The 12,273-nt window shown below is 43.7% G+C and overlaps 1 protein-coding gene and 1 pseudogene across 5 annotated transcripts in view; one reads left to right on the top strand and one right to left on the bottom strand.

The window, feature by feature from the left end:
- GAB2 (GRB2 associated binding protein 2) overlaps positions 1–12,273 on the top strand; it is a 181,463-nt gene that overhangs the window by 93,557 nt on the left and 75,633 nt on the right. The gene's annotated exons all lie outside the window — the stretch shown is intronic.
- LOC129653490 (RNA-binding protein with serine-rich domain 1-like) lies at positions 788–1,553 on the bottom strand (annotated as a pseudogene).

Below are 12,273 nucleotides of genomic sequence, written 5' to 3'. Positions count from 1 at the left end.
CTGATGCTGGGAGGGATTGGGGGCAGGAGGAGAAGGGGACAACAGAGGATGAGATGGCTGGATGGCATCGCTGACTCGATGGACGTGAGTCTGAGTGAACTCCGGGAGTTGGTGATGGACAGGGAGGCCTGGCGTGCTGCGATTCATGGGGTCGCAAAGAGTCGGACATGACTGAGTGACTGAACTGAACTGAGCTGAACAGTGGGTACGTGACCCTAGAGGTCAGGAGAGGACTCGAGCAGGGCCAGGCTAACGGAAAGGGCAGCTGCGTAAAAGCACACTCTCTCCTGAGGGACCCTGCAGACCTGCAGGCTAGGGCCTGACCGAGCCACCAGATTGGCCCCAGGTCATCTGTGGGATGGAAAACCCGCTCCCAGGCTGGGGCCGAACCACGACCTGCAGCCCTCTGCTCATCCCTGCTGGCTTTGCCACTAAGCTGAGTCTCAGGCACCAGAAGCTTGGGAGCTGGCCAGCTGGAAAACTGGGGGGTGTCTTAATAGGCAGATCCCCAAACCAATAACCCTTCTGCAGCCGAAAGTCCACCGCCAGGGGAAACGTGTTGGTTGCTGCCCGCACCTTTGAAGCCTGCCCAAGCGAGGGATTTCTTTCCTACCGATCCTCCATTGGCTGGAAAACTGACAAAAGTGAGTTGGGTGAGACGTGAGTCACAGGGGCAGAGCTTCAGCAGCCCTGCTTGTCGGGGCGGAGCTGGAGCTGGAGCGGCTCATGTTGTGGCAGCGAGGTGGGGGGTAGGATCACCACACACAGGGACCTATGTGCCCGAGGGGACCATGACCTTCTCCTACACCATCAGGGTGACTTGCGCCACCTGGGAGGCGGTGGCGACATTCTCCTGGCAGGGCTGAATCGCCTGGTGGGTGGCCGAGGCCAGGGGCCCAGCCCAGTGGTGACAGGGATCCTCCCAGCCACACATTTGTCCTCCATCTGTGTGCTTTAGTGCCTTCTGGGCTTCATCTGGATTCTCAAACCACGCACAGGCATAGCGAAAGGATGAGGCTGCATCCTTTCCAGAGGCACGTCAATCATGTTTATTTTCCCAAAGCTGGAGAGGATAGTCCCGACATGATCCTTGGGCACATTCCTGGTCAGCCTCCCAGTGTGCTCCTTGGTGGATATAAGGGAACGGCTCCCTTTTCCTGTCCTTTCCTTCTCTCTTGGGTGGTTTTGATTTGGAATGGAAATGCCTCCTGTTGTCCTGTCTACACCAGGAAGGAGTGCGACTCGGGGTGCCACAGAGCTGCTGGGGCTGGGGGGTGTGCTGGAACTTCCTGGGCGGCTCAGTACCGAGGAGGAGCTGGAGGAGAGCTGGTGCCGCCGCTACCACTGGCAGCGCTGTGGCTCTTGAGAGTTTTATCCCCACCACCATCCTTCTCGCTTGACTCTCTGGAAGCCCCTTTTTCTTTAGAGCGATTCTTGGACTTCTCATCAGAGCAGCCTTTGCATTTGGTAGGAGGAGGAGGCCTAGTGCTCAACTTGTTATCATTTTCTTTGACTCTTAGAGAGCTCATCTTTTTCACTCCTGAGAAATCCATCCTCCCTTCTGAGGTGTTCTAAGCAGCATCGGCATCCACACTTGCCTGAACTCACTTCTGACTTGGTTCTGAGAAACGATCCCTCATCGACTGCAGTTTACCCCAGAGTGCAGCATCTTCCCGCCGCCTCAACCCCCTCCCTCTCCCCTCAGCCGCAGAGGCTGGCCTTTCTGTATTTTCTTACTAAAGAACTATAGGGAGATGATCTATCCTTTCCACTTTCCTCCTTCTCCATTTCTTCCTCCTCTTCCTTTTCTTCCTCCTCCATGGGACAGCCTGGCTCAGAGCTTACATTAAACACCGGGGGCATTCATTTGATTGTGGCATTCAGTGGGTTCAGGGCATCTTATTAATGCATAACCTTCTGCCTTGTAGACATGAAAAAAGAATTGTTTCCAAGCCTGGAGTTGGGAGGGAAGTCAGTATTCTTAGTCATTTGCAGCACGGCACAAAGCTGATTTCTGTGATTGAGCTATGGTAGGAACCTCTCTCAGGACCCACCATTCTCTGTCTGGTTACCCACCTCCCTGGGTCCCATGCTCACTGACTCATTAGCAGTCGCTCCGCATTTCCTGGGAGCTTCCCAGGTGGTGCTAGATGGTAAAGAACCCGCCTGCCAATGCAGGAGACATAAGCGATGTGGGTTTGATCCCTGGGTCAGAAAGATCCATTGGACGAAGGTATGGCAACCCACTCCAGTATTCTTGCCTGGAGAATCCTCATGGACAGAGGAGCCTGGCGGGCTACAATCCATGGGGTTGCAAAGAGTTGGACACGACTGAAGTGACTTAGCATGCACCCCATTACCTGAGCCTCCCCGCCCCTCAACTCTCATGTGACTTGAAGAGAATAAAAACCTGTGTTGGTTAAAACTGTCTCAGTAGAGCAACAGTGACATTCATTTGGTCTCAGCAACCCAATCCTCAGGAGATCTTGTATCAGAACCTTAATCTGGCTCTCCACAAACATGGGATCTCTGGAGAAGCTAAGAACCTTTTCTCAAGATGTAGAGGGGAACATCCCCAGTCCTCGTTCTACTTGAGAAGAGACTAAAGTCAACAGGGATCAAGGTGGCAGAGACAGGTAGATGTCAGGTTATAGTGGGTTTCAGCCAGTGGCAGTACCACACCCTTTGGGATGTAGAAATGTGTGTGTGTGTGTGAGGGGCATGGGACAGGCCTGCATAACAAAGACTTGTCCCTCCCCAAATTCCAACAGAGTGCCACCTCTCCTCTGAGAATCAGTTGGGGCAAAATTCCTATTATTAATATTTCTGCAAGTAGAAAAGCCAAAATGGAGAGTTATGATCTGTAGTTGGGAACCAGGCCCAGGCTCCAGAACGTGTGGTTTAAGAATAGCTTTACAGAACAGATTTAAATTAGCTCACAGGGAAAGGGAGAGTATTAATAGAAACCCAGATATTAATAGTGACAAGTCTTAAGTTGGCCGAGAAGGCCCGTGGCCTAGGACGTGTAGCATTCCACCACCACTTGTCTCGAGCCTTGTGCCATGTGTTACAGCTGCAGCTTCGTGTATGGAAAAGGGTAAAGTCTGTACATCCAGGACTACAGGTGCACGTGAGAGTTGGTGGTGTTCACTAAGCATCCTTAGTAACCGGGTTGGAAAGTTAACATTTCAAAGTTAGGAGTTTATATATGGGTGCCGTACCTAACTTTTCTTAAGAGTGTGTGATTTCACTGGCCACTTTTGCCTCCTACATAGACATCAGGAGATCCTTTTTGACCTACTATGGTCTCTTGCACTGAATTATGGCCAAATACAGGCATAATAAGCACATGTTCCAAACAATTAGAAGATAAGGTTTATATTTGTACATAGCATTTAAAAGCATACACCTTGCCTTATTTTTTTCTCTCCATAACCATGTAAAGTAGGTGGCTTTCGTTCTGTTTTACAGGTGGGAAAATTAAGGCTCGCAGAGGCTAGGTGACTCATTGGGGTCACATGACTAGTAAGTGATGCCAGGAATTTGAACCTACATCTTCAGATTCTAAATCCTGTTTAGTTTCCACTGTACCATGCATCTTTTCTCTCTCTACCTTCAAGAAGCTTACAAAATACTTCTGCATCTGAAGTAATAATGTTCGTGATGAAACTTGGAGCTATTATAAATAAAGACTGCTTACTTATAATCCTTTTAGAGAAATTTTCTGGTCTAATTTCATGCTGGGTTGATATTTTAGAAAGTGTGTAGGTTTTTATTTGGTTGGGATTGATTTATTAAGATTAATGACTCATGTTATATCCAGGTTTATGGAAAGCTCATTTCAGTTTAGGATACAGTAAAAGTTGAAGGTTCTAACAAAAATAAAGTGCCAAATTTCTGTAGAGGTCACGCATGGTAAATAGGTATAAGGTTTTTAATATAGAAATATGCAGTCTAGATATTAAAATGCTGGACTTGCTTCTGTATTTTTAACTGCTACAGTGAAACATTATTTTCTCAGAAAAGGGTTAAGGTCAGAAATGGTTGGTTTCAATCACAGAGCTTTATTTAGAAAGGAACCAGGGTTGAGCCCGGGACATGCTTGAGGAACCTGCAAACTTTTGTCCTGAAGTCATGGAAGAGATTGAGACTCTGGGAGAGTCTAGGGCCCCAGAGGACCCTCTATCACAGAGTTGGGTTGCCTCAAGATGGAAAATTATCTGAGAGCTGAATTTTCGATTCTGATATTTATTCAGCTGCATCGTTCACACAGATGCAGGAAGAGAGGATACCTAGAAATAAATGGAATAAGTGGTTTCTACCTCTTAAGATGAAAAGATCCTGGTTCTTCTATTTTCTGAAGTGGTCAGTACACACTTCCACACCTAGAGACAGCTCTGAATCAGCTAAGTGACCAACAGTAGCTTGTAAAGTAATAAAGCTTCAGGGCACCAGAGCCCCACTGTGTCACTGCCCCTTCCCTGTGAAATGCTCTGTACAACACTCAGGATTCATTCAACTCCATCTCTCCCATCTGATAGCAGTCTCACATCTTAAAGTAAAGATAAGTTGTTGTAGACAACTTCTAGGAAATTTTTGCAAATTAAGAGATAGGATGTATGTATTTATCAGGTCCCCATGTATATCAAGGGCTTCCCTGGTGGCTCAGATGGTAAAGAATCTGCCCGCAATGCGAGAGACCTGGGTTCGATCCCTGGGTTGGGTTCGATGGAACCTGGGTTTGATCCCTTCTGGAGGAGGGAATGGCTACCCACGTATTCTGGCCCAGAGCATCCTCATGGACAAAGGAGCCTGACAGGCTGCAGTTCACAGGGTCTCAGAGAGTCAGACTCAACTGAGTGACTTTCACTTTCACATATATGAAGTATAATTTAAAGATTTTAAATTTTGTGTCATTTATACTTCAGGCAACTTGATAAAGAAAGGATATTTCTTCTCAGCAAACACTGCTCGAACAGCTATATATTCATGTAGAAAGACATGGACCATGACCCTTACCTCACTCTGACCCAAAATGGATCATAGACCTAAACATAAAAACGAAAATTATAAAACTTCTACAAGAAAACAAGGCAGAAAATCTTTCTGACCTTGAGATAGGACTTTCTTAGGTAAGAAATATAAGACACAAAAAAGCCTCAGCTACTTAAAAAATGATAAATTGAACAAAATTAAGGACATTCACTCTTTAAACAACACTATTTAAAAATAAAAAATAAAAATCAAGTCATAAACTGGGAGAAAATATTCTCAATACATATATCTGACAAAGGACCATAACCAAAATATATATAAAGAACTCTTAAAACTCAATAATAAAAAGTGAATTTAAAAATGGGCCAAAGATTTGAACAGACATCACAAAAGAAGATAAACAACCAATAAGTGAGATTGCTCAGCCGTGTCCGACTCTTTGCGACTCCATGGACTGTAGCCTACCAGTCCAAGGGATTTTCCAGGCAAGAATACTGGAGTGGGTTGCCATTTCCTTCTCCAAAACAACCAACAAGCACATGGAAAATGCTCAGCATCATTAGTCATCAGGAAAATGCAAATTAAAACCACAACGAGATACCACTACTTACCCACTAGGTTGGCTCTGATGGCTAAGTGTTGTGGAAAACTAGAATGCTCACAAATTGCTAGTGTGAACTGAAAAATGGACAACCACTTTGTAAGACAGTTTGGCATTTTCTTATAAAATTAAGTGTATACTTAGCATGTGACCCAGCCATTCCACTTACAGGTATTTACCTAAGAGAATTGACATTTTCACAAAAAGGCTTACACGTGATTATTCCTGGCTGCTTTATTCACGGTGGCCCCAACCTGGAATGTAACTGTCCATTAACAGGTGACTGGATAAACAAATATGGTAACTCCTTAAGATGTGATACTATCAGCGGTTAAAATCAGCGATTACTGATTCACGCAACAGTCTAGATGAGTCATAAAACGTTATGTTGTGTGTAAGAAGACAGGCACAAAAGAGTATTTACTGTATGGTCCCATTACTGTGATGCTCCAGAGAAGACAGATCCTTGGGATGATGGAAGTGTTCTGTCTTGTGATGGTAGTTATGTGGTGTTTACATTCATCACAACCCATTGGCCTGAGCTCTTAAAATCGGTGAATTTTATTGCATATAAATTATATACCTCTGTAATATCGATTTAAAACAAGAGGGGGAAACAAAAAGAAATGTTAGCTCCAGAGGTCATTCTTCTAATGGTGTATACTGACTTATAAATTAAACGAAAGCCTTTCCAATAAATCACATGGAAGCCATAGAGGAGTCTCTGTGTGGGAATGTATTTTCAGATATACATAGTTCCGGCAGCTGGATTGATATAAATGAGGGCTCCCAGGGGGCAGACAAGGCATTTACTTGAACACCTGGGTTAATCTTTGAAATTGGGTTCAGTCTCTCCTTTCATCCTTTGAATTACTTCCCTGCTTTTATACTGAGTGCTGCGATTAGGAAACAGAAGCCAGGCTCTGGAAGGGCCCCACGCCTGGTTCATCTTGTACCTTAAGAGTAGCTTTTCCATATTTGCTTATAACCAGCCAGTTCCAGAAAGCATAGGATCTTATGCTCTTATTCTCGTATATCCACAGTCCGAGTACCTCAGGGAGAGTCACTCTGGTACAAGTAGGAAGCCCTACTTGACGTTTCCAACCCTTTTTCTTTTCCTGGGGTCTTAAAATGTCAGAGACTAGAGGTAAGTTGAGATCCAGAAAGTCAACACTTGTGCTTTATTAATGGGGAAACCATGACTCAGAGCATAGAAGTGTTCTCTCCATGCCCAGCCAACTGACCAGAGACAGAGTTAAAAGTATAACCCAGAGCTGCATGATCCGCTTCTTTCTGCAGAGCAGCTCACTAAATTATGACATTTAACCAACTGTCGTGAGCAGTGTAGTGCAGTGCTTCTCACACTGGGCTCCTTGGGCAGTGTTGAATAGAGTCGTGTGGAGTTTGTGTCCCTGGACCGCACTCTAGACCTACCGAGTCTGAATCTCTTTTGAGACTAGGACCTGGGAACATCTACCTATGAACAGGTGTCTCAGTGATCCTGACACATGGAGTTTTAAATACCACTGTTGCTTAAGAAAGCGTGAAACCAGGTCTTCAGGGAAGCAGAAACCTGTGAAGCTGTCTTCTCTCTCTTACTTGGAGTAGGGGAGATGCATGAGAGAAGCCTTTGTCCTAGAGGAAAGGAGACATTTTAATTATATTTGTGGGCCTTATTTGTCTACCCTTTCCCCGTCTTTGCCCTCGTTTTCCCTGGCAACTTTCGCTTAATTCAAAACATTGAATACAACTCAGGTCAGAACATTGAAGGACATGAAAGGGAAACCCTTCGATGAAATGACCTTTGTTCCTCCAAAATGCAAAGGGTTGGCAATGATTCATTTGCTGTTTTCTCAATGGGAGAGGTAATTTCACTAATGGATTCCCTGAGTCCTCTGCAAAAAGACTGACCTGGTCTTTGGGGAATCAATCTCGTAGAATTCAGTCAATGTAATCACTGATACAAGGCTCTTTGGTTTCCCAGATTGTGACCCTCTCCCTCTCACACATGTCAAATTCATTTTACTCCTTTGTATAGGATGCAGTAGAAATAGAATGTGTAGAATGCACTGTGAGAGGGCAGAGAATCATGGCTGTGGCTCCCTTCTCCCCCGTAAGTCATAACAGAAAACCTGCTTGCTCAAGCTGGAAGTCTTAGAGACTTCCTTTGTTCTTCCTTCTCCCATATCCCCCATATTCAGTCCATCACCAGAGTCAGCCATTTCAGCCTCTGAAATATATCCTGAAAGTATATATCCTTTGCCACTGTCCTGATCCGGACGCCAGTTGTCTGTCTGAGCTCCCTACTCATGCTCTTTCCACCCTGCCATTCACTTGCTACAAGCCAGAATGATCTTTAAGAAATGTAAAATACGAAAAAAATGAAAATCCACCCAGTGGTCTCATGTCTGTTTATTTAAAAATACAGAAGTATACGGATTAGGGTGTGAAAATTCCCTTAGTCTCTTAAATACCCATTCTCCTCCCCAAGAACCCATTGGTAACAGTTTGGAATGCTTTTCTGAGCATTTGTAAGACACTGTGAGTGTGCAGGTGTATGCTATATATGTAAACCGTATGTACACACATGTATATGTGGTGGTGTGCACATATATGAATCCATAAACATACAGGGTTTTTGATATAAGTCAGATCTTACCACATTGTTCTTGATTCTTCAATTCTAATGTTTACTTAATTAAGTTTACTTAATATACCCGTATTGAGGGATCTTGCTGTATTGTTTTTAAGTCGTATTTTTTTTCTTAATCTATATATTTATTTATTTGACTGCACTGGGTCTTGGCTGGGGTCTTAGTTGTGGCACATGGATCTTTACTTGCAGCATGTGAACGCCTAGCCACAGCACGTGGGATCTAGTTCCCTGACCAGGGATCAAACCCAGGCCCCCTGCATTGGGAGCACAGAGTCTTGGCCAGACCACCAGGAAAGGTGCCAGTCTTGTTCTATTTAAGATAATAGCTGCACTTCATAAAGTGACCTCCAGAGCTTCATCATGCTCTGCCCCTGCGCCTTCCTCCTGATGGTCTCCACTGCCATCTCTCTGCTCCGTGGCCTGCAGTCAGGTCCTCCCATGAGCCAGCTTTCCTTTCTCCTCGGGGCTTTTGCACATGTTGTTCCCTCTGCCTGGGCTGCTCCGTTAGGTACATGACAGTGATTCCAGCACGATGAACTGGGTCCTTGAAAACACACACATTCTCTGGCACTATGCATTACTTATGCAGTGAATAAATGTTTTGCATGTTTGTATTTTTAAAAAATATGTAGATACTGTGGTTAGTAAAATAATTGAGTTAAAGAATTCCTAGTGGCTTTTGTTTATTAATAAATACTAAAATGTATATTGGGTTTTCTCTGTGGCTTAGTGGTAAAGAATCCACCTGCCAATGCAGGAGACGCAAGAGACATGGGTTCAGTCACTGGGTCGGGAAGATCCCCTGGAGTAGGAAATGGCAACCCACTCCAATCTTCCCTGGAAAATTCTATGGACAGAGGAGCCTAGCAAGCTATAAGTCCATAGAGTTGCAAAGAGTTGGACGTGACTGAGTATGCACACAAAATGTATATTATTATTCTATGGGGGAATTCTCAATTTTTTTAAGGTTCTTTTTTTTTTTGATATGGACCGTTTTAAAAATCTTTTTTGAATTTGTTACAGTATTTCTTCTATGTTTTGGTTTTTTGGCTGGGAGGCATGTGGGGTCTTAGTTCCCCAACCAGGGATCAAACCTGCACCCCCTGCACTGGAAGGCGGAGTCCCAACCACTGGACTGCTGGGGAGACCCCTCAAAATTTTAATTTTGTATCAAATTTTACATCGAAAATGATTGGCCTGCAGGAAATATGTAAAACCCAGTATGTGAAACCCTAATTAAAGCAGTCGCAAATCACTCTTCTAGCCTTCCTTTCAGTGGTCACCTTTCCATGCTATTTTTTATCCTTCATCCTTCAGCTTCAAAGACATAACTTTAATGCCTTTTCCTCTTAATGCCATTTTTAGTCACTTTTTTGTTTGATGATTTTACTATTTAAAATGCCTCCTCAAGACTGGGAGTGGCTTACACACACACATACTCACTATGTATACACTATGTATACACACTATATGTATGCACAGTACTATGAATAAAATAGATAACTAATGAGAACCTACCATATAGCATAGAGAACTCTACTCAGTGCTCGGTGGTGACCTAAATGGGAAGGAAATCCAAGGAAAAGGGAATATATATATATATGTGTGTGTGTGACTGATTCACTTAGCTTTACAGCAGAAGCTAACAAAACATTGTGAAGCAACTATACTCAAATGTTAAAAAAGAAATGTGAGCTACTTAGCAAAAAAAAAAAAAAATTTGATTAATTAAACCAAAATAAAATGCCTCCCAAACAGAGTGCTGAACTATTTTCCAGAGTCCTAAGCACAAGAAGATCATCATGTGCCTTATGGAGAAAACAGAATATTAGATACTCATCAGACTTGAGCTGCAGCCCTGTTAGCCATGAGTTCAATACTAATGAATGAGCGGTATATGTTAAATAAGGTGTCTTTATACAGAAACAAACATAAAACAAGATTATGTATGGACTATGTAAAGATAATGTGGCCAGAGGCTTGCAGGAATCTAACTGTTGAATTTCCTCGAGGAGAAATGATTCAGTATTTGCTAATTCAGTGTTTGTGGTGACTTTATAGACCATAACTATGGTGAATAATGAAAGTTAACTGTACTTGTATTATTCTCTTTTCCTGGAAAGTTCCTCCTCCAGTATTTTTTCTTACTGGAGAGAGTTAGCAAAACTCCTCTCATCCTTTGAAACCCAATCCAGGGTCACCTGTGCCCGGCAACATTCCGTGACCCCTCCACACAGAGAGCGCTCTGTTCATGCCTCTGTCGGAGCCCTGACCTCAGCCACTGAGTGCCCTGTGCACTGTACCTGCCTGTCCTTTCCATAGGTCATGACACCTTAAAGGAGCTAGCTGGCGCTAGTAAGTACTAACGTTTATCAACATTTCATGAATGTTGATTGAATGACTGGAAGGAAAAGGGGAGTAAATACTAGTGGAAAAGAAATTGAAAGCGAAGGAAGTAGAAAATAGATTGAATAATGAATTTGACAAGAGCATGTGGAAAGGACCCCTGAGTTGTCATTTTGATAACAAACTGGTTCTGGGTCCCAGAATAGTTCACATACTTAAAACCTGTGTTGATTAGCTAGTGCCCTAAATTGCCTGAAGTGGAAAAAGAGTTTGTGGAGACACCTAAGCCAAGAAGGGAAACCTGGCTTCCGAATCATCTTGATTTAGGACTCACATTTAACGCAGGTCCATTTCACTCTGCTCTCTGTGTCTTGGTTGTTCTTAGACTCCAAAGGGTAGTCACTGCAACTTCAGGCTCCTGTCATCCCAACCTTCTCACTCTGAATAACACAAACAAAAGCTCTAGAGCTGAATCTTAATATCATATCTTAATGGCTCCTCTGTCCACAGGATTCTCCAGGCAAGAATACTGGAGTAGGTTGCCATTTCCTTCTCTAGGTTAGAATCTTAGAGCATACCATAGAACTGAGAGGTTTTGTTTTCACCAAAAGAGGGGGTAAATAGACATTCTTTCCTTTTTTTTTTTTTTCCCCCTTTGGTGTATCTTTCATTGGAGAGTTATATAGTGCATAACATCTATCAAGCACTGTGCTAAATTTTGGAGATAAAAAGCCCCTGACCTCGGAATAGACCCATCTTATGGTAAGGTAAAGTTCATTCTGTGCCAAAGAAGCAAAGAAGGTTCATTAGAGTCAGAAACATTATTACTCAGATGAATGGTGCTGCTGCTGCTGCTAAGTCGCTTCACTCGTGTCCGACTCTGCGCAACCCCATAGACGGCAGCCCACCAGGCTCCTCCGTCTGAGTCGGGAGCATATAACTGTGATCCTCAGGCATTTGGATTTGAGGACTGGAAATAACTTTGGACTAAAAGCTGAGAGCTAGATTCTTTCTAATCCCTCTGTAGCCATCACCTACTGACTGTGAACTTGACCTTTCATAAACTCTGGCCAGTGTTTCCCAAAATGTAGTCAGCACTTCATCTGCATTAGCTTCTCCTTCTCTTTCTGGACCTAAGTCCTGACCCACTGAACCAGAAGATTGGGGCTGTTATCTCTGCAAATTGTTTAAATTCGATGAAGTTCTTTTTCCTCACCTGTAAAAAAGGATTTGCCTTGTAGCACAGGCTTGAGGATTAAATGTGATAATGGATGGAAAGCACATGGAATGTAGCAGGAGCTCAGCAAGTGCCTTTTTTCCCATCCCGAGTATAAAGTCACCATGGTCCAAAGTAGCTGAAGGATACCTAGAGGAAGGATAGCATGAAGCTTCTTTCTCAGGAAATGTTCCTCTAGAAATGTGTGACTGTTATGCAACCCACTGGACTCTTACTGTTTGCTCTTAACTGTTATGGAGCATAAGTGTCATCTGCTGTGTGTTGGGATATAGTTGTGTATCATGTACTCACAGGTCAGATCAAATTCTTCTCTCTCTGTGACGTTTGAGCTGGAACTCAAATCATATCACCACTTGGGAGTTTCACCAGGGGAGAGGTAAGTGTGAGTGATGACTGTGTGCGTGTGTTATAGGTGGGTTTTTTTTTTTTTTTAATGTG

This window comes from Bubalus kerabau, chromosome 5, assembly GCF_029407905.1.
Source record: "Bubalus kerabau isolate K-KA32 ecotype Philippines breed swamp buffalo chromosome 5, PCC_UOA_SB_1v2, whole genome shotgun sequence".
Lineage (NCBI taxonomy): Eukaryota > Metazoa > Chordata > Mammalia > Artiodactyla > Bovidae > Bubalus > Bubalus kerabau.
This window is presented reverse-complemented; position numbering and strand designations above follow the sequence as displayed.